The sequence below is a fragment of the Schistocerca nitens genome, chromosome 4 (genome assembly GCF_023898315.1).
Source record: "Schistocerca nitens isolate TAMUIC-IGC-003100 chromosome 4, iqSchNite1.1, whole genome shotgun sequence".
NCBI lineage: Eukaryota > Metazoa > Arthropoda > Insecta > Orthoptera > Acrididae > Schistocerca > Schistocerca nitens.
Genome location: NC_064617.1, coordinates 140,358,628 through 140,383,772, shown reverse-complemented (window position 1 = coordinate 140,383,772; position 25,145 = coordinate 140,358,628).

Sequence of the window (25,145 nt, the reverse complement as noted above, 5' to 3'; positions counted from 1 at the left end):
TCTTTGCATAAATTTTATTACGCTAAAGCATCTGATATTATTTGTAGGGAGCCTGGTGCTCGTTTTCAGTCAGAATTTAAAGTTTAATTTGGCAACCTGCAAATATAATATTGCTTATTTGTAATTGTTTCTTACGAGGTTTTATGAAAGATAGCTTTACGAAATTTAACTTCAAGAACTTAATAGAATGCTCATATAACTTATAGCAGAAAGAGACATTACAGTCGCCAAAGACGTGAAAATCACACGGTGAAAGATTCGGGATGTACGTAGGATGTTGCAGCATTTTCCAACCAAATCGCTGTACCGTAGCTTTCGTCCTGTTGGCCGTATGGATCTGGACTGTTACCGTGCAACAGGATGATTCCTTCCGAAAGCATGCCGACCACCCGAGGACAAACGGCAGAGCCAACTGTGCAAACATCCCACGCCTCACCAGCCAAAGAAATCCAAAGTTGTTCACACAAGTTCCGCTAAAGATCACGATGCCTTCTTTTTCCAGCTGCACAACCACAATCAATACCTAGCGCTATGACGGCACCTTGCAGAAATTGCCACTTGCCGTAAAGTGAAAGCGCCCAGGAATGCTGACGGGAGGAATCATCCTGTTGCATGATAACGTCCCCCCCCCCCCCCCACACACACACACACACGGCATCATCCTCGGTACAGCCGCAACCTTACAGCGTTTGATTTTCACACGTTTGGAGACCTGAACTGAGACGTGCACGGACATTGGCTTCAGATGGACAAAGAAGTGTAAGAATGAGTAAAGGCGAGGATCGGTCACGGCCGACCACTATCTGCCGCAGGAATTGATCGTCTCTTGTCCCATTGGACAAATGTCTCAAAGCGCGTAGTGATCACTTTCGAATGGAACCATTCCATGGTCCCATTACGGCAGGTGTTCGGTTTCCATTTGACTGTCCCTTATATCTTCTCCTGTGTTCTTCTATAACATACACTACTGGCCATTAAAATTGCTACACAAAGAAGAAATGAAGATGATAAATGGGTATTCATTGGACAAATATACTAGAAGTGACATGTGATTACATTTTCACGCAATTTGGGGGCATAGATCCTGAGAAATCAGTAACCAGAACAACCACCTCTGGCCGTAATAACGGCCTTGATACACCTGGCCATTGAGTCAAACAGAGCTTGGATGGCGTCTAAGGGTACAGCAGCCCATGCAGCTTCAACACGATACCACAGTTCATCAAGAGTAGTGACTGGCGTATTGTGACGAGCCAGTTGCTCGGCCACCATTGACCAGACGTTTTCAGTTGGTGAGAGACCTGGAGAATATGCTGGCCAGGGCAGCAGTCGAACATTTTCTGTATCCAGAAAGGCCCGTACAGGACCTGCAACATGCGGTCGTGCATTATCCTGCTGAAATGTAGGGTTTCACAGGGATCGAATAAAGGGCAGATCCACGGGTCGTAATACATCTGAAATGTAACGTCTACTGTCCAAAGTGCCGTCAATGCGAACAAGAGGTGACCGAGACGTGTAAACAATGGCACCCCATACCATCACGCCGGGTGATACGCCAGTATGGCGATGACGATAACACGCTTCCAATGTGCGTTCACCGCGATGTCGCCAAACACGGAAGCGACCACCATGATGCTGTAAACACAACCTGGACTCATAAGAAAAAATGACGTTTTGCCATTCGTGCACCCAGGTTCGTCGTTGAGTACACCATCGCAAGCGCTCCTGTCTCTGGTGCAGCGTCAAGGGTAACCGCAGCCATGGTCTCCGAGCTGATAGTTCATGCTGCTGCAAACGTCGTTGATCTGTTCGTGCAGATGGTTGTTGTCCTGCAAACGTTCCCATCTGTTGACTCAGGGATCGAGACGTGGTTGCACGAGCCGTTACAGCCATGCGGATAAGATGCCTGTCATCTCGACTGCTAGTGATACGAGGCCGTTGGGATCCAGCACGGCGTTCCGTATTACCCTCCTGAACCCACCAATTCCATATTCTGCTAACAGTCATTGGATCTCGACCAATGCGAGCAGCAATGTCGCGATACGATACATCGCAATCGCGATAGGCTACAATCCGACCTTCATCAAAGTCGGAAACGTGATGGTACGCATTTCTCCTCCTTAGACGAGGCATCACAACAACGTTTCACCAGTCAACTGCTGTTTGTGTATGAGAAATCGGTTGTAAACTTTCCTCATGTCAGCACGTTGTAGGTGTCGCCACCAGCGCCAACCTCGTGTGAATGCTCTGAAAAGCTAATCATTTGCATATCACAGCATCTTCCTCCTGTCAGTTACATTTCGCGTCCGTGGCACGTGATCTTCGTGGTGTAGCAGTTTTAATGGCCAGTAGTGTAAATAGTCCCATATTCAGGAAATGAGTGTACGGGAGCAGGTGCGAGAATCCTGCACCACCGCTTCTGGCAAGGTCGTAGTGGAGGTCGTTTGCAGTTTCGTTCTCCATGCCCGAGGATAGTCTCGAACCTCCAGCGGGAGGGGCCGCGCGATTCGGGATATTGCGTCCCTAACCGCGCGGGCACTCCGCGCGGATTTCCTCAGACCTGTTATGAAGTGTCGACTGTCTATCTATGCCATGTGGATGACCGTGACGAGTGCTTATACAGTGTTGCGTTGCGTTTGTGTTGTCATGGATGAAGGGAGAGGGTGAAACATTGTGCCAGCACACAGCCTACTCCTCTCGAAGAGCACCAAAGGGGCCGACGAACTCGACGTGCGTACCTGACGGACAACTCATCATAGACAGTGTCGCATACCCTCAGTTTATGACATACTGGGGATATTTTTGCAATTTAATCTAAGTCACTGGTGCCACCACCTCTCCTCCCCTAGATGGCCAAATACTGGCACTGATAATTTTGTCCTTACTTACTTACTTACTTACTTTACGCGATCAGGCCCAACGAACCGCGCGCTGCCCGCATCTCGTGGTCGTGCGGTAGCGTTCTCGCTTCCCACGCCCGGGTTCCCGGGTTCGATTCCCGGCGGGGTCAGGGATTTTCTCTGCCTCGTGATGGCTGGGTGTTGTGTGCTGTCCTTAGGTTAGTTAGGTTTAAGTAGTTCTAAGTTCTAGGGGACTGATGACCATAGATGTTAAGTCCCATAGTGCTCAGAGCCATTTGAACCATTTGAACCGCGCGCTACTTTGAGAGATTTCCTCCATTTCAGCCTGTCTTCGGCTCGTTTCTGCCATCCTTCCAGCAGTCCCACTATCTCAAGGTCTGTGGATATGCAGTCACACCATCGTGTTCTAGGTCTTCCTACGGGTCCTGTATGGGCATTAGCATGGAAATTTTACTGCCTTGCAAAATTAATATCAGTTCAACAGTGTCATCTGTTAAGGGAAGCGTCAATGTACCAATAAAGAAGGAGAATGAAGTAAACGAATCTCATGAAGACGTTTGACGATTTCATGCATCTTAATCACATAGTGAATGGAGTAACCTGAAAATAAAATCCACAACAGTTTCTAAATTGATGTTACATGTCTGATCTGTATTCTATATTCTAGGCGATCAAAAGTATCCGGACACCCCCATACAATGCAGAATTGGCCAGTAAAGTCGCGAGATGTGGACTCGCCAGTTTAAAAGAACATGGGGAGCACTGTGTTTTCAGTAGAGAAGCAGAAAGAGCAGAATGGTTTGGTCAGTGGTGTTCAGTGACTTTGAATATGGACTAGTCATTGAATTACATGTTAGTTCCAAATTCATCACGTAAATTTCAGTCATTGCAAAGCAGCCGAAGTCGACTGTTGGTGAGGTGAGTGTGAATTGGAAGCACCAAGGAACAGCCACAGCCAAACTATGACCGGGCAGACCTCATCTACTAACAGACGAGGACTGTCGAGTTATCTGTATGGTGGGTGTGCAAACTCACATGAATCAAACGGAAGTGTTGAGCTACAAAATGCTACCAGCATTCCAGCTGGTACATTAATTGTCCCTGAGGAGTTGAAAAGAATGGACAAAAGTGATCGAACAGCTCCTCATACGCCACAGGTTTGTGTAGCCAACGCTAAGGGATGCTTGAGACGGTGTGCAGAGCGCTGATGGATGACTGGAAACGAATGATTTGGAGTGATGAATCACGCCGTACCCTGTAACAATCCCACGAAAGGGTTTCAATTTGGCGAATGCCTGGAATCCTTTATCTTCCATCATGTTTAGTGCCAATTGTTAAGTACGGAGGAGGTGGTGTTACGTTATGTGGGTATTTTCCTTGGTTAGGGTGTGGTCCTTTTACTGCGCTTAAGGAAACTTTAAAAGTGGAAGGATATGAACACGTTTTACAGCATTGTGTGCTGTGATCAATTTGAAGACGACGACTTTGTGTCAGCATAACAGTGCACCCTGTAATCAAGCAACATCTGAACCCAATAGCAGGCCGGAGTGGCCGAGCGGTTCTAGGCGCTACAGTCTGGAACCGCGCGACCGCTACGGTCGCAGGTTCGAATCCTGCCTCGGGCATGGATGTGTGTGACGTCATTAGGTTAGTTAGGTTTAAGTAGTTCTAAGTTCTAAGGGACTGATGACCTCAGAAGTTAAGTCCCATAGTTCTCAGAGCCTTTTGAACCATTTGAACCCAATGGGACGCTGCAGACTCCAGCATGCAACGTCAGTAACTTCTCTGATTTCGGCTTTCCAGTCTGATATTAGTCCACAGGCATTCAGGCACCTCACTGAAAGTATCCCCAATAGAGTCCAATCCGTCATAATTGCAAACGGTGGGCATATCCCTACTAATGTCCACTAATATGTTTCTGGACACTTTTTATCAGATAGTATATATAATGTATTATTACGCAACGTGTTTCTCATTCTAAAATCGCATTTAGATGTTTTATGTTTACGCAACGACCGCGTTATACCTCTTTTCAGAAGGAGAAACCTCTCATAGTACATGTCGGATTTCTACAAGAGCACGACAGTGGCCTGCCAATATCGCAGTTTTATCTTTCCACGATATTCCCGCTAGCTTTGGTCGAGATACCACGTCTTACATGTGAATATGGGATTTATGGGTTCAGGTAGGCCGTGCTCAACGCCATGGAGTATCTCAACGGATCCACGCGACTAGTGCCCGAGAGGACCGATATATAAAGTTTACTCCACCTTGCAGGATCTTACAACCACGCCACATACATAGAATAAATCGGTTAGTTCATGGCTATTTAAATATCCAAATAAACAGTGTGAAGATGTCTGAAGCACCACAGACTGTCGTCATGGCGACCACTATTGTGGCTCCTTCGACACTGCAGCAGAAAGAGGTTGCCCGAACAATGGTGCACCCAAAGACTGCACTGAAAACAGTATTGAAAACACGTCGTCTTTTCAGACCTGGCCAGGTTCTGTGCGCAGCATTACAGTGGACTTATCTCTGTGCGAAGATTCTGAGGAGAATCATGGTTGCCACATTGCACACCTCATCATCATACTGGACCAGTATGGAGTGCCCTTGGATACTTATCACAGTGACCTCTGTTTCACATAGCCAGCAACCTTCACATTTATGACGTGAAAGTCTGCAAGTCCTGCAGTATCTTCAGGTCTCCGTGATGTTATATTCCTACAAGATACCACAAAACCACATGTTGTCCATGTAGTCCTGATCCATCTCATTATAGAGAGCGCCCGACTGTTACCCTAGCCAGCAATTTCTACAGATCTATCATTCACTGAAACATCTGGTCATGGGTTTGCAAGAGGTCAGCCCCCCCCCCTTTTTTTTCCACCCACTATAAATGATTAACTCTGGCATAGAGTTCACGCAGTATAGAATAATGTGCCGCAGGTAGGATGTATAGACAAACTTGTCGAGAAGTGCTGAACACTTTTTCTCCGAAAAATATCTTGAGAAACCATTTCGACCTGCAGGCAGTGGGCATAGGCCTCGCAGCTACAAACAGGTCTGACCTTAACGACAGTGTCAGTATAGAGACGGAGACTAGTGATCATGATGTCATTAAGGCCACAATAGTTACTAACATTAATAAATCCATCTAGAAGGTTGGGGAGTTTTTATGCTGGAAAGAACAAGTAAGCAGTTTTTAACATCTTTCTTGGACCATGAATGGACTCCATTTAGTTCCTGTCTTATGGACACAGAGGAATTATGGGGAAATATTAAACTGTTTCAAAGTTTCCACAGTGATGCGTCGGATGCTACCATTTAAGCTGCGCAATATTTCCAAGAGTCAGATGGTCGTCAGTAGTAGGAAGATGGGGGCATGAGTGCAATTTTGATATCGAGTTGATGTACAAATTAATTAAATTGATCAATTAATCACCCCCAGCCACGCCCACCCCCACCCCTGGACGAAGTCGTGTGTTTTTCTCAGCCTGCACCTGGGTCCCAGCTGCCTCCCCATCCCCAGCCTTCCCCTGCCCCTCCCCCACGTACAATATTGGCGGTAATTTCGAACTTTGGCGGGAATTTTGGTGGAAATTTCTTTGCTCCAGGGATGTGCTGATGTCCCATCTCACCTCCCCACCCAGGGAATTAGCGGGAAATAAAAAGGTGGTTCCCTTTCTGGGACTCATATCTTATTCTTCCTGCATGGAAAACCCAAGTGCACCATCTAAAAAATTATACCACTAAAGGCGCTTGGAATTTGCAGTGCCCTTTTTGACTATCAAACCCTGGTCTTTCTGGATGAAAAGCGCAGTAGCACCCCCAACACATGGAAATAGTCCAGATGCAGGACAGGAAGTTTAGGTTAGTGTACTTTATTTATTTTGGTTGGGACACTGAGATAAAGATAGGTCCTAGAATGAAATTTTTACTCTACAGCGGAGTGTGCGCTAATATGAAACTTCCTGGCAGATTAAAACTGTGTGCCGGACCGAGACTCGAACTCCGGACCTTTGCCCTTCGAGGGCAAGTGCCTGAGCTACCCAAGCACGACTCACACCTCGTCCTCACAGCCAGTACTTCGTCTCCTACCTTCCAAAGGTCCCCCACTAGACTGTGACTAAGCCATGTCTCCGCAATATCCTTTCTTCCAGGAGTGCTAATTCTGCAAGGTTCGCAGGAGAGCTTCTGTGAAGTTTGGAAGGTAGGAGACGAGGTACTGGCGGAATTAAAGCTGTGAGGACTGGGTGTAAGTCGTGCTTGGGTAGGTCAGTTGGTAGAGCACTTGCCCGCGAAAGGCAAAGGTCCCGAGTTGGAGTCTCGGTCCGGCACACAGTTTTAATCTGCCAGGAAGTTTCAAAGATAGGTCCTAATTACGTAATTAATCATACAGATCAGTCCTAATTACACAACTATATGCATAGCGCAACACAAGGACTGTCTATAATCGCAATACAGCTCGAAAATTAACGACGACTGATGGTAGCCTGCTGGGAAAAAATTTCACGATACAACTCAAAACTAGTGGCAAACGCACTCTAACTCTATCCTACACCAACAAGCTGGCATGAAAAAGGGAAGGGTGTGTGGTACTACCTTTATTGTTTTTGGTGGGAAATATATTCAACTGACGAAATGCTGGTGTTGGACAGAGACGAGTTTAATAAGTGTATTACCTGTAAGCATATAAGTGGGAGGTGTATCTATCACTGTTTGATGTCAGCCGGCCAGGGTGGCCGAGCGGTTCTAGGCACTTCAGTCTGGAACCGCGCGACCGCTACGGTCGCAGGTTTGAATCCTGCCTCGGGCATGGATGTGTGTGACGTCCTTAGGTTAGTTAGGTTTAAGTAGTTCTAAGTTCTAGGGGACTGATGACCTCAGAAGTTAAGTCCCATAGTTCTCAGAGTCATTTGATGTCAGAGTTCGCTACAGAAACCTGCTCGACAATCACCATGCAGCCCAGGTAACCGAAACCAATACACACTATCACAACTGTTGGCAAATGCACCACTGTCCTAATTACACATCAAAATTGTCGTGAAAAAAAACATTACTTGTAATCAATGGGTCATAATGCAACACATGTACTGGGTAAAATCGTCGTCCCAAAAGATTGCAGAGGTGGAGGTAGTAGAATGCACATTCTTCTCAATGGGCGCTCACCCCCCCCCCCTTTCCCTCTCGCCCTCCCATCTTCTCCTCACCTTAGGTAGCGACAGAGGCTTGCTCTATCTTGCCGCTGGTCATTCACAAAGATATTCTTCTGGCGGCACAGATTTACTATCTTGAGTCTGTGCAAATAGGTCACAGATAGACAAAAGTCAAGAAGAGAACGCTTCTTGCAATCTGTTAAACGTATTTCTCAGCAAGACCGGACCCTTCTGGAACTACAACGAAATTTTGAACTCTGTAGACCCCTTTTCCAAATGTCAACCGATTGCATAACAGAAAGCCCTCTATCTAAAGCGACTGCAGCCACTGTCATACCTGAGAGCAAAGTCTTCCTCAGCTGCGGCCCCTGGGCATGGCAGTAGCTCGTGATCTCCTTGAGGTGGTGGCCCTTCACCAACACAAAAGGGAAATTTAGCGGCAATGCCCCTCCCCACCCTCGCAGCTGTGTTGGGTGACCACACACTGAACCATACCCGCACCGCCACTGCAAGCGAACTCTGTTCTGCGATGGAGAACGGTTGTATTTAACGACAACGCATCTCTTATAATCGAGCATCTATTAAAAAGGAGAATGCAATCACGATGATAATAAATGTCCAGCCGGCCGAAGTGGCCGTGCGGTTAAAGGCGCTGCAGTCTGGAACCGCAAGACCGCTACGGTCGCAGGTTCGAATCCTGCCACGGGCATGGATGTTTGTGATGTCCTTAGGTTAGTTAGGTTTAACTAGTTCTAAGTTCTAGGGGACTAATAACCTCAGCAGTTGAGTCCCATAGTGCTCAGAGCCATTTGAACCATTTTGAATAAATGTCCAATTTCCACGAAAATTGGTGCATTCCATTTACTTTTAGTTTTATGAGCAAAATCGGTATAGTTTTTTCGTTCAACTGCAGGATACATACAATTTGCATCTCATTATTTTGCGACATCCTACGAAATGCACCGCCACCGATTACAAATGCCCAGAGGCTTATACACATCCACTCTGCATAAAATTGGGAAAAAACTTTCACTATTTTTCTACGAAAATTACCGATCACTGCAGAATGTCCTCATTATTTTCAAACCTTCAACAGAATAAAGAAAAAGCGAGAATTTAAACTGCAAGAAAAAACGTTTACGTTAAAAATTTCTTTCAGCTTGATAGACAAATTACATGACCTGAGAGCATCTCTCGCGTTCAAATAAGTGTCTGTAAATAAAATGTCATGCACATGTGTACTGCAAACATTTCATAAACCTGAAATAACGTTAGAGAATATAATCTTTCAAGCCACTGGCCCACATGTCGGAAAAGCAATCATTTTTATGTTCGACAACTACAAGCTATAATTTACATGAATACTGATGTTTCGTACATTATGGCAAGTCCTGTTTTACCAGTTCAAAGCTATATAACACCAGCGTTTACTAAACAAACGATGAGAACCTGTCTTGTAATAGAACCTGCTATAAGATTTTACCGCATCGCTCTCTCTCTCTTCCATTACATCGAAACCAGTCACCGTCTGCGTGCTTGCATTTTACATTTTAGCTCCATGAATACCATCTACCGACATGTCTGTAAAGTTTCTAATCATACTGCAGATTATAGTGTTCTAATTAGTAAGCAATTTGATCATCACAGCCTGTCTCACGCAATCTACTCATGTCAGCGAAAAAAACACGTTATAATTCAAGCGGTGTCTAATTTACAATTGGAGGTTATGAAGTATGAAACAACACAGAACTTGAGGTATCGCCTGATTTTTTTAACTTGCAATCATGATGATAATAATAAAAACAGTGAAGATTCCATGAGAACAGATACATCCGATTACTATTAGTTTATCAACAAAATCGGTGTAGTTCTGAGAGAACTATCTGCACCCAAACTTTAAGCAGTTACACCACTCCTTGTAATAGAACCTCCTATAAGATTTTGCAGCATCTCTCCCTTCTGATATATCGAGAAAAACAAATACCACCTGCGTGTTGACATCGAGCATATTACATGCACATGTATCACCCCACTGGAGCACGCGGCCAGTGCTTGAAGTCGCTTGCACAAATCTGCATAAAGTTTTGTTCATTGTACTGGAGGAAGACTATATCCAGCAGACTATCAACTATCAATCACAACAGAAGGTTTCTGTGTTGGTCCTCCATAAGCAGTTTAATACATTGTTTTTTTGGCTGTAAGACATCCAAGCAGCGTACAACTACAGTTTGGCACACCAACATACACATAGTTTATCTACCATGACTTCGAGGTGTGTGATATTAACACATTTCGATCCTTTGTCTCTGACAATAAGCTGAGCACCACGTTTGGTTTTGGTTTTGTTTTGCTTTAGGGCACAAAACACAACTGTGGTCAAAATTATAGAACACAAAGAAAGAGAGGAGTTAAGAAACGACTATACGCCTGTCCAAATTGACATAATAGAAGAAAACTATGCACGTCCCATAAAACACAGGTCAGTAGAAATAAAACAAAGAGGCGATGTTTCTCATTGACAAAAATGTGGAAGACATCACAACATACAGAAACTGGAAGAGTTTGCGGCCTTGTAGAGCATTTCCAACAGCTATCCGACGGTGATGACCTGTACAGTTAATCTCATCTTCCACGGTGACAGGATAGTATTTCATTTTGAGGAGCGTTGTTTCCTCATTTTGCAGTCTACATGATAACTGTTCTAGTAGTGACTATTGCCAGAAGGCGCTGTTCACAATACGCATGAGGTAGTAGCAATAAAAAGAGTTACTACAATCTTATCGGCGAAAAAAATAAAAACATGTGGAGTGCATCGCCGCCTGTGGAAGTAGGATGAGTCTACAACATTGAGAACACTTCCAAACAACTGTCTGAACGTGATGACCTCTACACTTAAGCCCGTGCTCCGCAGTGACAAGCATCAGATATCTAGAGTTCCGACAAGGCTCCCTCCATCTCAACGAAGTGGTGTCAGTCAGTCACTAGGTGGCAATCAACAGTGTACCGGTGGACAGACGGGATGGGAAAGACACTGTTGATAGGGACAATGTACTATATAATACATACCGCATTTGATAGCGTGATCCATTTTACAAATTTTACCAGTTGTTCCGTAATTTCAGTGCCAGCCAATCGCAATGCAGAATGCTTCCCAGTATGTGCACCATCGCTAAATCACCCCTCCACTACTTTGCTTGTACCATATACTATATTGTGAATGCAGATAGATGACTGTGCAGTACATCCATTCAGTCATATACATCAAAGTAAACTAGTTGTTCCATCATTTCAACGCCACCCAGTGACACAGCAGAATGCTTCCAAATTTCTGTATCATCACTAAATCACCCCTCCATTACTTTGTAACTACCATATACTAGATTAAAAATGCAGCTAAATGACTGTGTAGTGCATTCATTCGACCCTATACATCAAAGTATACAAGAGAGCGACTTACACTGATGCAATTAGGTTATCTACATATTTCCAGCACTTCGATCATAGTGCAGAATTTACGATTACAATCTTTCCCTGTGTGGATGGGCATTACAGAGTATTCTCGCATTCGTAGGATGAAGTTGGAGATTGACAGATCCCCTCCACATAGTCCTTGACCAATCCTCCCTGCAACACCAATCTTACCCACAGCACCCATCCAAAAGCACAAGATCCCTCCAGATGCGTGCATGTCTCAGAGGGTAGCGCCTTTTATTAGTGTATAGTAGACATGAGAGTGTTGCAATGATCGAACAGATGGTTAAGAAGAAACGTATGATTTATACATGATGGAACTCCAGATGGATGGAGTTGAAACATTTCACATAAATCAGCCATGCTGAAGCATCATTCTAGTGTCTGGAGTCAGTACCAGGAATGTACCAGCATGAGTGAAATGATCATAGAACATAAACACACACTCCTATGGCTACATGATTCTGCATCTAAAAATGCTATGCTATATTGTTCATGCCTTACGGTTTTCGAAGTATTAGTCGTTCGTAATGCAAAGCTCTTAATATTCTAATGCAGGATATATTTGTCCAACATCAGACATACAGCCATTCCGCAAGTTTCCCACCCCAGTCACTATGGTGATAAATTTTAAAATGATAAAACTACTTCCCTCTACACTATTCTGGTGTCCTACGATGACATCGTCCGTGTACAGGGTGATTCAAAAAGAATACCACAACTTTAAAAATGTGTATTTAATGAGAGAAACATAATATAACCTTCTGTTATACATCATTACAAAGAGTATTTAAAAAGGTTTTTTTTTTCACTCAAAGACAAGTTCAGAGATGTTCAATATGGCCCCCTCCAGACACTCGAGCAATATCAACCCGATACTCCAACTCGTTCCACACTCTCTGTAGCATATCAGGCGTAACAGTTTGGATAGCTGCTGTTATTTCTCGTTTCAAATCATCAATGGTGGCTGGGAGAGGTGGCCGAAACACCATATCCTTAACATACCCCCATAAGAAAAAATCGCAGGGGGTAAGATCAGGGCTTCTTGGAGGCCAGTGATGAAGTGCTCTGTCACAGGCTGCCTGGCGGCCGATCCATCGCCTCGGGTAGTTGACGTTCAGGTAGCTACGGACAGATAAGTGCCAATGTGGTGGCGCTCCATCCTGCTGAAATATGAATTGTTGTGCTTCTTGTTCGAGCTGAGGGAACAGCCAATTCTCTAACATCTCCAGATACTGTAGTCCAGTTACAGTAGCACCTTCGAAGAAAAAGGGACCAAAAACTTTATTGGCTGAAATGGCACAGAAAACGTTCACCTTAGGCGAGTCACGTTCATACTGAGTTGTTTCCCGCGGATTCTCAGTGCCCCATATACAGACATTGTGACGGTTGACTTTCCCGTTAGTGTGGAAAGTTGCTTCATCACTAAACACAATCTTTGAAACGAAAGATTCATCTGTTTCCATTTGAGCAAGGATAAAATCACAGAAATCGATTCTTTTAATCTTATCAGCTGCAGACAGTGCTTGAACCAATTTCAGACGATTAGGTTTCATAACTAACCTTTTTCGTAGGACTCTCCATACAGTTGATTGTGGAATTTGCAGCTCTCTGCTAGCTCTGCGAGTCGATTTTCCTGGGCTGCGAACAGATGCTTGCTGGATGCGTGCTACATTTTCATCACTCGTTCTCGGGCGTCCAGAACTTTTCCCTTTGCACAAACACCCATCCTCTGTACACTGTTTATACCAACGTTTAATACACCACCTATCAGGAGGTTTAACACCATACTTCGTTCGAAATGCACGCTGAACAACTGTCGTCGATTCACTTCTGCCGTACTCAATAACACAAAAAGCTTTCTGTTGAGCGGTCGCCATCGTAGCATCAACTGACGCTGACGCCTAGTCAACAGCGCCTCAAGCGAACAAATGTACAACTAAATGAAACTTTATAGCTCCCTTAATTCGCCGACAGATAGTGCTTAGCTCTGCCTTTTGTCGTTGCAGAGTTTTAAATTCCTGAAGTTGTGGTATTCTTTTTGAATCACCCTGTATATTCCCCAGTTGACCCGCTCATAAACCAACTGCAATGAAGTCCAGAGACTACTGTTCTGTCTCTTAGGAAATTAATGGATTTTATACGTCTTTTTAAGTGAAAAACATACATACGCTGAGTCACACTTCCCAAATCAGTCGTGCTTATAATTAGTAGTAGTATCGGGTTTGACGGATGCGGCTATGTCTCACTAGGAAACAGAGTGAGGAATAAGCAACATGAATATTTCTGATAACTGATACATTGAGGTACCACCCACACTCTGCTGCATGAAATTTCGCATGAAGAAGCAGCAAATCTTACAAGGGAGTAAGCAACACGACCAGTAGCCAAAGGGAATGTAACAACGTTATTGCTGTTTGCAGTAGCACCACCACAGCTCCGGTAGCATTCCTCTTGCAGGAAGAAGTCCTGGTCCGATGTTAGGTGGTTTTGCTCATGTGTAGGATAATACAGCAATTTCGTCCTAACACCACATCTCTTGAGTGCAACCTCCCCCCCCCCCCCGCTATTAAAGGTGATATATGTGACAATATGTGACATCAGTCCACTCTCCTACAGAGCACTCTAGGGAATGGATTAATTCTAATAAATGCATTGACTTTTCTCGTTAATACTTAAGGAATAACATAGTTTTTGAGAAACAGTCGTAATTTGGTGATATCTATATTCGACTGCACGTGTGAGAACACAGTTGTGGATTGGGATACATATGTTTTGCCTGTTGGAATATGGCGCTTTGAACAGTGGACGTTACATTTCAGATGTGTTACGACCCGAGGCTCTACCCCTCATTCGATCCCTGCGAAACCCTACATTTCAGCAGGATAATGCACGACCGCATGTTGCAGGTCCTATACGGGCCTTTCTGGATACAGAAAATGTTCGACTGCTGCCTTGGCCAGCACATTCTCCAGATCTCTCACCAATTGAAAACGTCTGGTCAATGGTGGCCGAGCAACTGGCTCGTCACAATACGCCAGTCACTACCCTGGTGAACTGTGGTATCGTGTTGAAGCTGCATTGGCAGATGTACCTGTACACGCCATCCAAGCTCTGTTTGACTCATTGCCCAGGCGTATCAAGGCCGTTATTACGGCCAGAGGTGGTTGTTCTGGGTACTGATTTCTCAGGATCTATGTACCCAAATTGCGTGAAAATGTAATCACATGTCAGTTCTAGTATAATATATTTGTCCAATGAATACCCGTTTATCATCTGCATTTCTTTTTGGTGTAGCAATTTTAATGGCCAGTAGTGTATTAACGCTATTTTACTTCAATTGTTGTATAGTATTTAAAGAAAGCAGCATCCCTTATACATGCTATACGAGACGAGTGGGCCCCACTCATCCTCCAGCTGAGTGTGTGCAGGTCATCATTTGTCGAACATCATCGATTAAGGAAATGTTGAAGAAACAACATAAGGCTGCCGGATTAAGCTACACACGACCGCACAGAAGCGGGCAGGTTTCGTAGTGGGAGCAAGTTACTGTATATTTACGGACGAGAAGGTGTTTTCTACTGCACCAAATACGTCAGTCCGTGTATGTGGAGCGAGATTCGTCCATCAGAGGCATAAGTGTGGCCGAACTGCTGCCCCAGCCTGGGGATGGGTATCAGCAAGTGGTTGTGGCGTTCTGTGGCAAATGGACCCGATTTCTAGTCATTATTAGTGCGAAATGCTGGAAAACATATTGCTTCCTTCTTTTGGTCAGAGATTTTCGGGAGACAGAATAATCTCGCAACAGATTCATTCTCCTGTCCACACAGCGAAATGTGTAAAACACTGGTTTCAAATAAACGGAGAGTTGAACTATCAGACTGTTCTCCCGAAGGTGTTGTCCTCAGTCCCATAGAGTACCTGTGGGCGTAGGTGGAAAAAATTATCAGGTGTAGAAGACCAGCACCAATAACCAAGCCAGCACTGTCCGAAGCAGTTCGTCAAGCGTGGGAAGAGTTGTCACAGTTTAATAGATTCATCCGAATAATTGTTGCCTCTATTCCCTAGCGTCTAAACCCAGTTCTGGACACATAATTGTGTTATTGTGTTGTTTTGTTTTCCAGCGAAGAAGAGGAAAATCCGGTTACACATAAGCACTAGCTGTCTGTTTCACACTTTTCAGTCGTCTAAAAACCACTATGTTTTAGATTATTTTATTGCCATTGAAGAGAAAGACTGAGACAAACAGGAAATAATTTTCTTTGTTACGTGGTGCATGATGTCATTGCCGATTAAGGCATCAAAGAGTAAGTCGATAAAAGCATCATGTGACCTCTTTATTTATATGCAGGCAGGACGCCAATACCGACGAAAGAACATAGGAGATTTTTTTTTTTTTTACTGTCAAGCAGAAATCACACAACAGAGCTCGAACCCATTACCTGCAGATTAGAAACTCACTACGCCACTCTAAAATCGTATACGCTTTACTTACGGAATGTTATGACATGGTCTGTGATTTCACACTTTTCCATGAAAAAGAAATGATATAGCAAGTGAAAGCGGCACAGAGCGTCTCCGGCGTAAACGCAGACAGCCTATTTGACTTTGAATTCCATGAACGGAGGTTTGAAGAACGTTACCTAACTGAAAGTGTTATAGTAAGTATTCTGCTAGGTTTTATCAGATCTGCTTGCTTTGGAGATGTTGTGTATGGCAGTGTGTCAGAATTTAATAGCTGCTAACACAAGTGACGGCAAAATTATTCACGTGACAACTGATCCTGCTGAAAATGACTTGAGAATCATTGAAGCATACATTCTATCACCATGGATGAAGTGTATCAGAAAACACAGGTGAATTATACACCTATCATATCTATCTTACGACGAAAGTTTCATGTAATGAAACAAAATGTTCAGTTACAGTTGTGAAATGATTCAAGTGTATCACACAGTAATCAAAATTTATACTTACAAGGAAAATGTATCTCGTCTAATGCAGATACAAAAAGACAGATATGAAAAAGTGTACAGTTCTGCTTTTCAACACATTTTACACATACAAATTTACCCCAGTTCGTTCACTGCTTACGTAGCATTGCTCTCGGGTGACGATTCCTTAAATGACAAACAACACACAAACTGGTATCAGTGATGGTCCCTTGGAGACTCTTCTGAGCCTTTCTTGCGAAGTAACTCAGTATTTCGAAAATAAACACTTCTCCTCACCCCTACAATGTATTGAATGGAAGGTATGAGATGGCTTATGATGCACAGCTTGTCTTACGATTTGGTCACTGAAAGCCGTTCTGGCCGTTTGCAGATCGAATAAAGAAAATGAGAAAAAGACTTACAAACCACACTGTTTCTCCAGCGAGACCCAAGCTGACATGTGTATCAACCATCGCAATGGAAGCAGAGCGTTTCTCGTTATGCCCATGTGTCCTAGATTACACAGAACAGAACGCTGTAGGGGAATGGTAGCTTAGTTGCCATGCGTCAAATCTGTGTTCAGAAAACGAATTATCCTTATTCAGTTCACATCTTAAATTGAAGCCATTCAAAATATTTTATCGACATGATAAGAAAGTACAGTATTAGACATAAAACCTGGCCCCAGCTGGCGACCGCAGAGATGACATCGAGCCGTTCATTTAAGGTGGAAAATATCCCTGGTTGCCTCTCAGAATACTACGTATAACCCTGCAACGCTGTAGGATGTGGAAGTGTATGGAGGAATTTCTGTCAGTGTTTTCGAGCTGTTACATAAGAGTATCTGCTCGTGGCCTAGTGGTAATTTTCGTGGTGTGCAAACATAAGTCGTGTATTGGAGTCCATTCCATTCCCTAGTTCCTTTAAATAGTATATCGGATTTGTGTTAAAGTTATTAGTCTGGTGGAACCTCAGACATAACTGGTTTCATTTTCTAGTCCACCTGTAATAGCAAAAATTTCCGAAAACATTTCCATGAAACAGCTGGTGGCTGTATCAAGTTCAGAACAGATTATGCTTGAGAGTTTACCCACAGCAGCTGCCCGCTACGGGCCATACACTGCCCCTCAGCAATTTCAGGCACTTCCGAGCAGGTGATAGTGGCGTGATACAATGAGTCTATTTATCAACGGTCATTTTCTTGTTTGAAGTTCTCGTGTTTATCTTGCAGTACAATTTGGATATTGCATATCTGAAACTTATGAACGTTGTTCAAGTGTGATAAAATATAGTTGCAAGTGGAAAAATGTTTAACATTTGTGACATGTTCGCTGATTTATCAGGGGAATGCAGCAGAATCAACTGTGAACCTTCGTATTGTGTGTGTGTGTGTGTGTGTGTGTGTGTGTGTGTGTGTGTGTGTGTGTGTGTGTGTGTGTGTGTGTGTGTGTGTGTGTGTGTGTGTGGCCGGCTGGGGTGGCCGAGCGGTTCTAGGCGCTACAGTCTGGAACCGCGTGGCCGCTACGGTCGCAGGTTCGAATCCTGCCTTGGGCATGGATGTGTGTGATGTCTAGGTTAGTTAGGTTTAAGTAGTTCTAAGTTCTAGGGGACTTATGACCTTAGAAGTTAAGTCCCATAGTGCTCAGAGCCATTTGAACCATTTCTTTTTTGTATGTGTGTGTGTGTGCGTGTGTGTGTGGAGTGCTTTTTGGCAAAACACATCCGAAGAATTTTTTTTGCTTTCAGGATGATCGTTCTGGCATCAATATATTGCACATTCAGGAAGCCTCGATAACAGACATATGTGATGAAATACGACCATTTAAGCCCTAACAGAAGACATAAACTCTAGCAACGGGCAGTGTGAACATAATATTTTGCCTCTGATGACTCAAAAAGGGTGTTGTGCACTATGAAAATATGCTCAGGGGAGAGTGTACTGCAGCTTAAATTATTTTGCCAACAATTAGACATGTACTGGTCGCAGTGCAAGAAAAATGCCCTCCAAAACTTCATCACATGTTGATACTACATAATACCACATCCTGCCGATTTCAACAACAAAACTACGCAGAAGTATTAGAAGCCATCCATCATCCACTTATTCTTCTGATCTTATGCCCTAAAATGTGTACCTTTCCAGAGCCTTATCGCAAAACAGTCGCGAAAAATCTTCTCTGGACGAAAATGCACTTCAAACGTGGTTTGACATCATCTTGAACTCAGATCAGGTAGATTTCCACAGACGTGGAATCGATAAACTACCAGATCGTTGTCAGACTGCTTTAGATATTGTGAGAGAATATACTGTTCCCAAAATGAGATTTTCACTCTGCAGCGGAGTGTGCACTGATGTGAAACTTCCTGGCAGATTAAAACTGTGTACCGGACCGAGACTCGAACTCGGGTCTCGGTCCGGCACACAGTTTTAATCTGCCAGGAAGTTTCATAATATACTGTTGATGATTAATTCCTCACTGATGTTTATTGTTGTGTTTAAAATGATGGTCAGTGCTGTTAAAATATGGACTGTATTAATTCAAATGAAATTCAGGTTAGCACAGTATCCTTACGATGAAAGTCTGTTTCAAAAAAAAAAAACATAAGGTGTCTGTAACAGGAGCGTGCCTACATCAACACGAATTAGTAAGAAATTACTCATTTTGAGCTTCGAAACGGCCTGTGTTTACTTCTTGTCCTGTGCCACAATGGAATAATATGGAAATGTGGGATTTCATAAATAAAATTATTAATTTTCGATCTGACTGCTTGTTACTCTACTACAAAAGGCTATAAATGTATCCTTCAGCGAGACTAGAACTGGGAACCGAAGCAGCGTCCACTCTACACGCAATCATATTACCTCACAGCTAGCGGAGGTGAATACTGCAGCGTCGTGGTCCCCCTTATTGCTCCAGTGCTGTCTAGGACAGATAAACTCGCAACATAAAAGACGATATTAATTGCACTTCACACTGTGAATGACATTCCTGGATTCAACCATAAATTGATAACTTTGTTTCACACTTCATGTAAAAATCATTCATATTGTTTAATGAAAATCATAAGAACATATCAAGTAAATTTTGTGGGATGATTCTGTGTCATCCTGGAAAAAACTCGTCGATCAAGGGGTAGCCAAACATATCCTGTGGTGTTACCAAGATTCATTCAATTATATTTTCAGGAAGAACAACAGCCTTGAGCGGCCCAGGACATGACCACAGTTTGTGTCTCAAAACTGTGGCGGTCGAGTGCTAAAATACTAAAAGTATGTTTCAATGAGCCATATCTGCGTTCGTGTACTCAGTTTAGGAACTAGAGCATCGTCACTAATTATACTCAGATGTGGTGGCTGCAGACGGAACAACACAAATCATAAAATTCCAAAATTACTTGTATTTTCCTGTCTTAAGTGTGCTGAAACTAGAAAGCTCATCGCCGGACATGTTTCATATTTCTAGAACATCTCCAGTGGTTATACTGTAAACGTTATTCGTAGCAAAATACCTTCTTATAATAGACTTGGGGCCGGCCGCGGTGGTCTAGCGGTTCTGGCGCTGCAGTCCGGAACCGCGGGACTGCTACGGTCGCAGGTTCGAATCCTGCCTCGGGCATGGGTGTGTGTGATGTCCTTAGGTTAGTTAGGTTTAAGTAGTTCTGAGTTCTAGGGGACTTATGACCTAAGATGTTGAGTCCCATAGTGCTCAGAGCCATTTGAACCAATAGACTTGGAAAATTTATTTTTTGAGATCGATGACAATGGCAATATTTATGAAACATAGGTACACAAAAGAAGAGGCAACAACACAGCATCGATTGCAAAAGACAAGAAGACTTCGTAAGCTACGAGTAACATGAAGCTCCAAATCAAGAAAGGCTACAGTGGAGGAAACCATAAGAAATGACAGAAAATGCAGACTCAAAATTCCGTTGAAAATTAAACTAGTGAATGTGTGCAGAGCAACACAAATTTTAACTTCTACTGAAGCGAAAGGAGAAGCATTTCCTGTCATAAAGTGTAACACTGGAATAGGTCATTCGTACATAAATGCTAAAAGAAGATACGTGCCATCCATTCGTTATGATTACAATCTATTGACTGCTGTTGCTCTGTCAATAAAAGCGAAAATCGCGTATGTTGAAGAGTTTTTCAACGTACAGTATGTTGAAGACAGAGACAACCGGAAATAACAACAGATTCACGAACGTGAGCGTGGTGCTGAGATTCGGTGTGCTCCTTGTGCAGTGTTTTATTAATTTAGCCCTTAACGTTTTAATATTAACGATGCCTCTACGGTACCACATTGCTCATGAGAGAATTATCGATTTCTATTGCAGCGTCACAGATGGGCAGACAGTTCTAGAATTTGCAGAGACTATCCACATGCTGCTGAATCAAAACACCAAACTACTACTGCGCCAGACTACAGGACATATGTCTAGTGGGAATGCAGTCACTGTGATGCTGTTCCCCTGTCTGAGGCGAACCAAAACGCGGCCATCACTTTCAAAAAAACAGAACTTGTATTCATTCTAAAAACTACCTGATGGCATTCCAGTGACATCTTTCCATTCCCGTCAAGCATATTCGTCAAAGGTAGGTGGAGAAGTTGATGGTGCACACGTAACCCATGTCGTAATAAATGGCGACGAACAGTCACCGCTGATAGTTTTACGTTGTTCCTCTGTTGTGCCAGAGCCGAGGAGGATGGAAATCTATCCCGCAATGCCGTTCGGATGAGGTGTCGATCTTCTCAGTGGTGGGGGAGGGGGACAAGGGGGGGGGGGGGGGAGTCTGGGTGGTGCGATCTGACCCATCTCGTGCTGTTCTACACCCTTCTATGAAACATTCAGCACACACCCGTTGCACTGCCGAAACACTTCGTCCCACACGGGGAGCATTTTTCCGGATGGACGCATCACATTTTCTCATGCCTATAATGCGCCCTCTTTCAAACTCACTGATCTGACGGTAAGGTTCGCGCATACATCTGCGAGGCATCCTGCACGTCTGCTCAAGTCACACTGATCTTCGGTTTATGGCGACAAAGAGAACCGCAGGCACATTTTACCGTTAGGCGGCGTTACATCGCGATATCGATGTTGACCTTGAAACCGCGGGCCGACGTGGTTCAAGTGCTAATCATTTCCGCAGAACATACTAATGTACATGTCCTGTGAATATAAACGTCCTATCTCTAGTCGTTCAAGGTGTTTTGTTTTTTTCTGAATATGAGTGTATTTTATGTTTAATTTAACATGTTGCAACGCATTTCAAGAACGGTTTGCTTATCATCAGACTCTTATGTATGCAGAAAATTGGTAAATAAAGATAAATTATCTTAATTTAACTCAATAAAGAACTGGTTTGTTCACTGTTGACTGCTGGAGTATTTTGGGAGGTGGTATCAGTGGGTGGCTAGAAATCTACGTCCAGTGGTGCCTTCTGCTGGCGTGGATCTGTGCCTCCTTGTGATTGACACCATAGCCTGTGTGGTAAACAGATAGTTATTGTGGTGCGGTATCATGTTATACACTTTTTATATGTCAGTTATCACTTACGATTTAGGCTTCCAAAACTTCATTGGCTTTTTTTGATACTCTGGAGGAGCTGTATTGTAACATTTCACTGTTGCACTGCTTAATCTGACACTGATTTGAACGTAACTATTCTACAAAATCGGGCTTCCTAAACTTAGCAAGCGTGGCAACAGTTTACGAAGAAAGAAGCAGGTTTCCCGCAAAGTAATTGACGAGAGACACTGTAATTGTCCCGTTAAATAGCCTTCTTGCAGTCTAAAACTTAAGGTTTCCTACCCATGTTACGTATTGAGCACGAACTGTTCATAAAATTTCAGCAGAGTTAGAAGCAAATATCTAGTGAACTAAGTAGAATAATGTAGTACCCGCCCTGTAAGTCCGTCGACTGTCACTAAGTGACCAAATATTTTTCGGATGGCATATTATCTGTAATTGTTTTCTGAGAACATTTGTTTTACTAGCTATGTAATGGGGCTTCAGTCACTGTTTCGTAATGGCGCTACAACATGTCAAATACATGTTCTCTACGTGTTCCCCATACCGTAATTAGTAACATAAGGCTAATTCCGCTGCAAAACCTGGTATCCGCAAGTCCGTCTACAAGAATCTGCGAATGGTAGTAATGCACGAAAGGAGAGGGACTGTTGATTTTTGTGACACTTTCGATCAAGACTATGATAAAGGTCAAGTGTTGTACACTGAAGCGCCAAAGAAAGTGGTATAGGCATGCATATTCAAATACAGAGACATGTAAACAGGCAGAACACGGCGCTACGTTCGGCAATGCCTGTATAAGACAAAAAGCGTCTGGCGCAGTTGTTAGATCAGTTACTGCTGCTACAATGGCAGATTATTAAAATTTAAGTGAGTTTGAACGTGGTGTTATAGTAGGCGCACGAGCGATGGCGCACACCATCTCCGAGGTAGCGATAAAATGATTTTCCCGCGCGACGATTTCACGAGTGTACAGTATCAGGAATCCGGTAAAACATCAAATCTCCGACATCGCTGAAGCCAGAAAAAGATACTGCAACAGCGAGACCAACGACGACTGAAGAGAATCATTCAACGTCATAGAAGTGCATCCCTTCTGCAAAATTCTTAAGATTTCAATGCTGGGCCATCAACAAGTGTCAGCGTGCGATCCATTCAACGAAATGTTATCGATATTGGCTTTCAGAGCCGAAGCCCCACTCGTGTATCCTTGATGACTGCACGACACAAAGCTTTACGCCTTGCCTGAGCCTGTCAACACCACGTTGGACTGTTGACGACTGGAAACATTTTGCCTGGTCGGCCGAGTCTCGTTTCAAATTGTATCGAGTGGATGGGCGTGTACGGGTGTGGACACAACCTGATCAGTCCGTGGACCCTGCGTCTCGGCAGCACTAGTTCAGGCATTAGTCGAGTCCATGCCACATCATCTTGTGGCACTTCTGCGTGCTCACAGGGTCTCTTATACGTTATTATGCAGGTGTACCAACTTTTTGGCTCTTCAGTGTTTTAGGCTTCAGGCTCCTAAAATGTTTATTTTCTCACTTCATGCTAAGACAATTGCTTTGATATGAGAGCCCTGCGATAGGAATTAAGTCGTTGGCAGAAACATGCTAGGTAGAGCATTTTGCAGCGATTAACTGACATGTACTGGGACTGTTTTGTGTGTAGGGTGAAGGGTTAGTGGTTGTGGTGCTATGCATCCACTGTTGAACTGTTCTTTGACAGGTAGAAACTGAGTATGGCCTATAGTCTGACGTAGTGGTAGCTTGGTATTACGATTCAGCAGCATGTGGATAGTCTCTGCAAATTTTAGAATCGCCTGGCCGTCTGTGCCATCGCAATAGAAATCAATAATGCTCAAATGATTAGTGTTGTAGACACAGTTATTATTAAAATGTTAAGGGCTAAATTAATAACACTCCGTGGAAGCGAGGCACAGAATCGCAGCACCACGCTCAGCATGGTGAACCTTTTGTTATTTCGGGTTCTCTCTGTCTTAGGCATACTACACGTTGAAATGCTTTATTCACAAAACAACAGCAGTCAATACATTTTAATCATAACGAATAGGTGATACACGTCTTCGTTTCAGTATCTATGAACAGAATGACAGTTTTACTCAAGGACGACTTATTCTATGCATTACTGTCAGTATTTTGTGTTCCTTGTTCCGCTTTCTGACAACTGCTTCTCCTTTCGCGTTAGCAAAAGTTGGAATCGAAGTTTCTCTGCAACAGTCCCTAGTTTAATTTTCAACGGAATTTTGAGTCTGCATTTTCTGCCATTTCTTATGGCTTACTCCATAGAAGCCTGTCTTGATTTGGAACTTCATGGTACTCACAGTTTTCGAAGTCTCCCTGTGGATGTTACGTTTTGCAGTCGATGCTGTGTTGTTGCCTCTTCATTTGTGACGGAGTTTCATGAACAGTGCCACTAACATCGATGTAAAGAAATATATTTTCCAAGTCTATTGTTATAAAAAAGGTGTTTTACCTGCTCATAACATTTACACTATAACTACTGGAGATGTTCTAAAAATGTGAAACACGTCTGGCAATGATCTTTTCAGTTTCAGTACGCTTAAGACAGAAACACAACTAAAAGTGACTGTTAATGATTCGTGTTGTTTACTTTGCAGTCGAGCTATCTCAATATTAATTACTGACCACACTGTAGATCCTAAACCCAGTTGCAGAAACGCAAATATGAGTCCTTAACATATACTTTGAGACATGGCGCCTAACGGCCGAAATATTCAAATACACGGACTGTAGTCATGTCATAGACCGCTCAAAGCTGATGTTCTTCCTGCGAGAAGTATAACTATAGCTTGGCAACAACGCAGGATATGTTTGGCGACCCTGTGACCGATGAGTTACCCCCAGGATGACACAGAATTAGCCTACAGACTTCACTTCACATATTCTTATCATTTCCATTAGATAGTCTGAATATTTTTATATAAGGTGTGAAATAAAATTATCAGTTTATGGGTTTGAGTCCAGCTACGGTCACAGGTTCGAATCCTGCCTCGGGCATGGATGTGTGTGATGTCCTTAGGTTAGTTAGGTTTAAGTAGTTCTAAGTTCTAGGGGACTGATGACCTCAGAAGTTAAGTCCCCTAGTGCTCAGAGCCATTTGTACCATTTTTTGTTAATCTGAATTTCATTTATAAT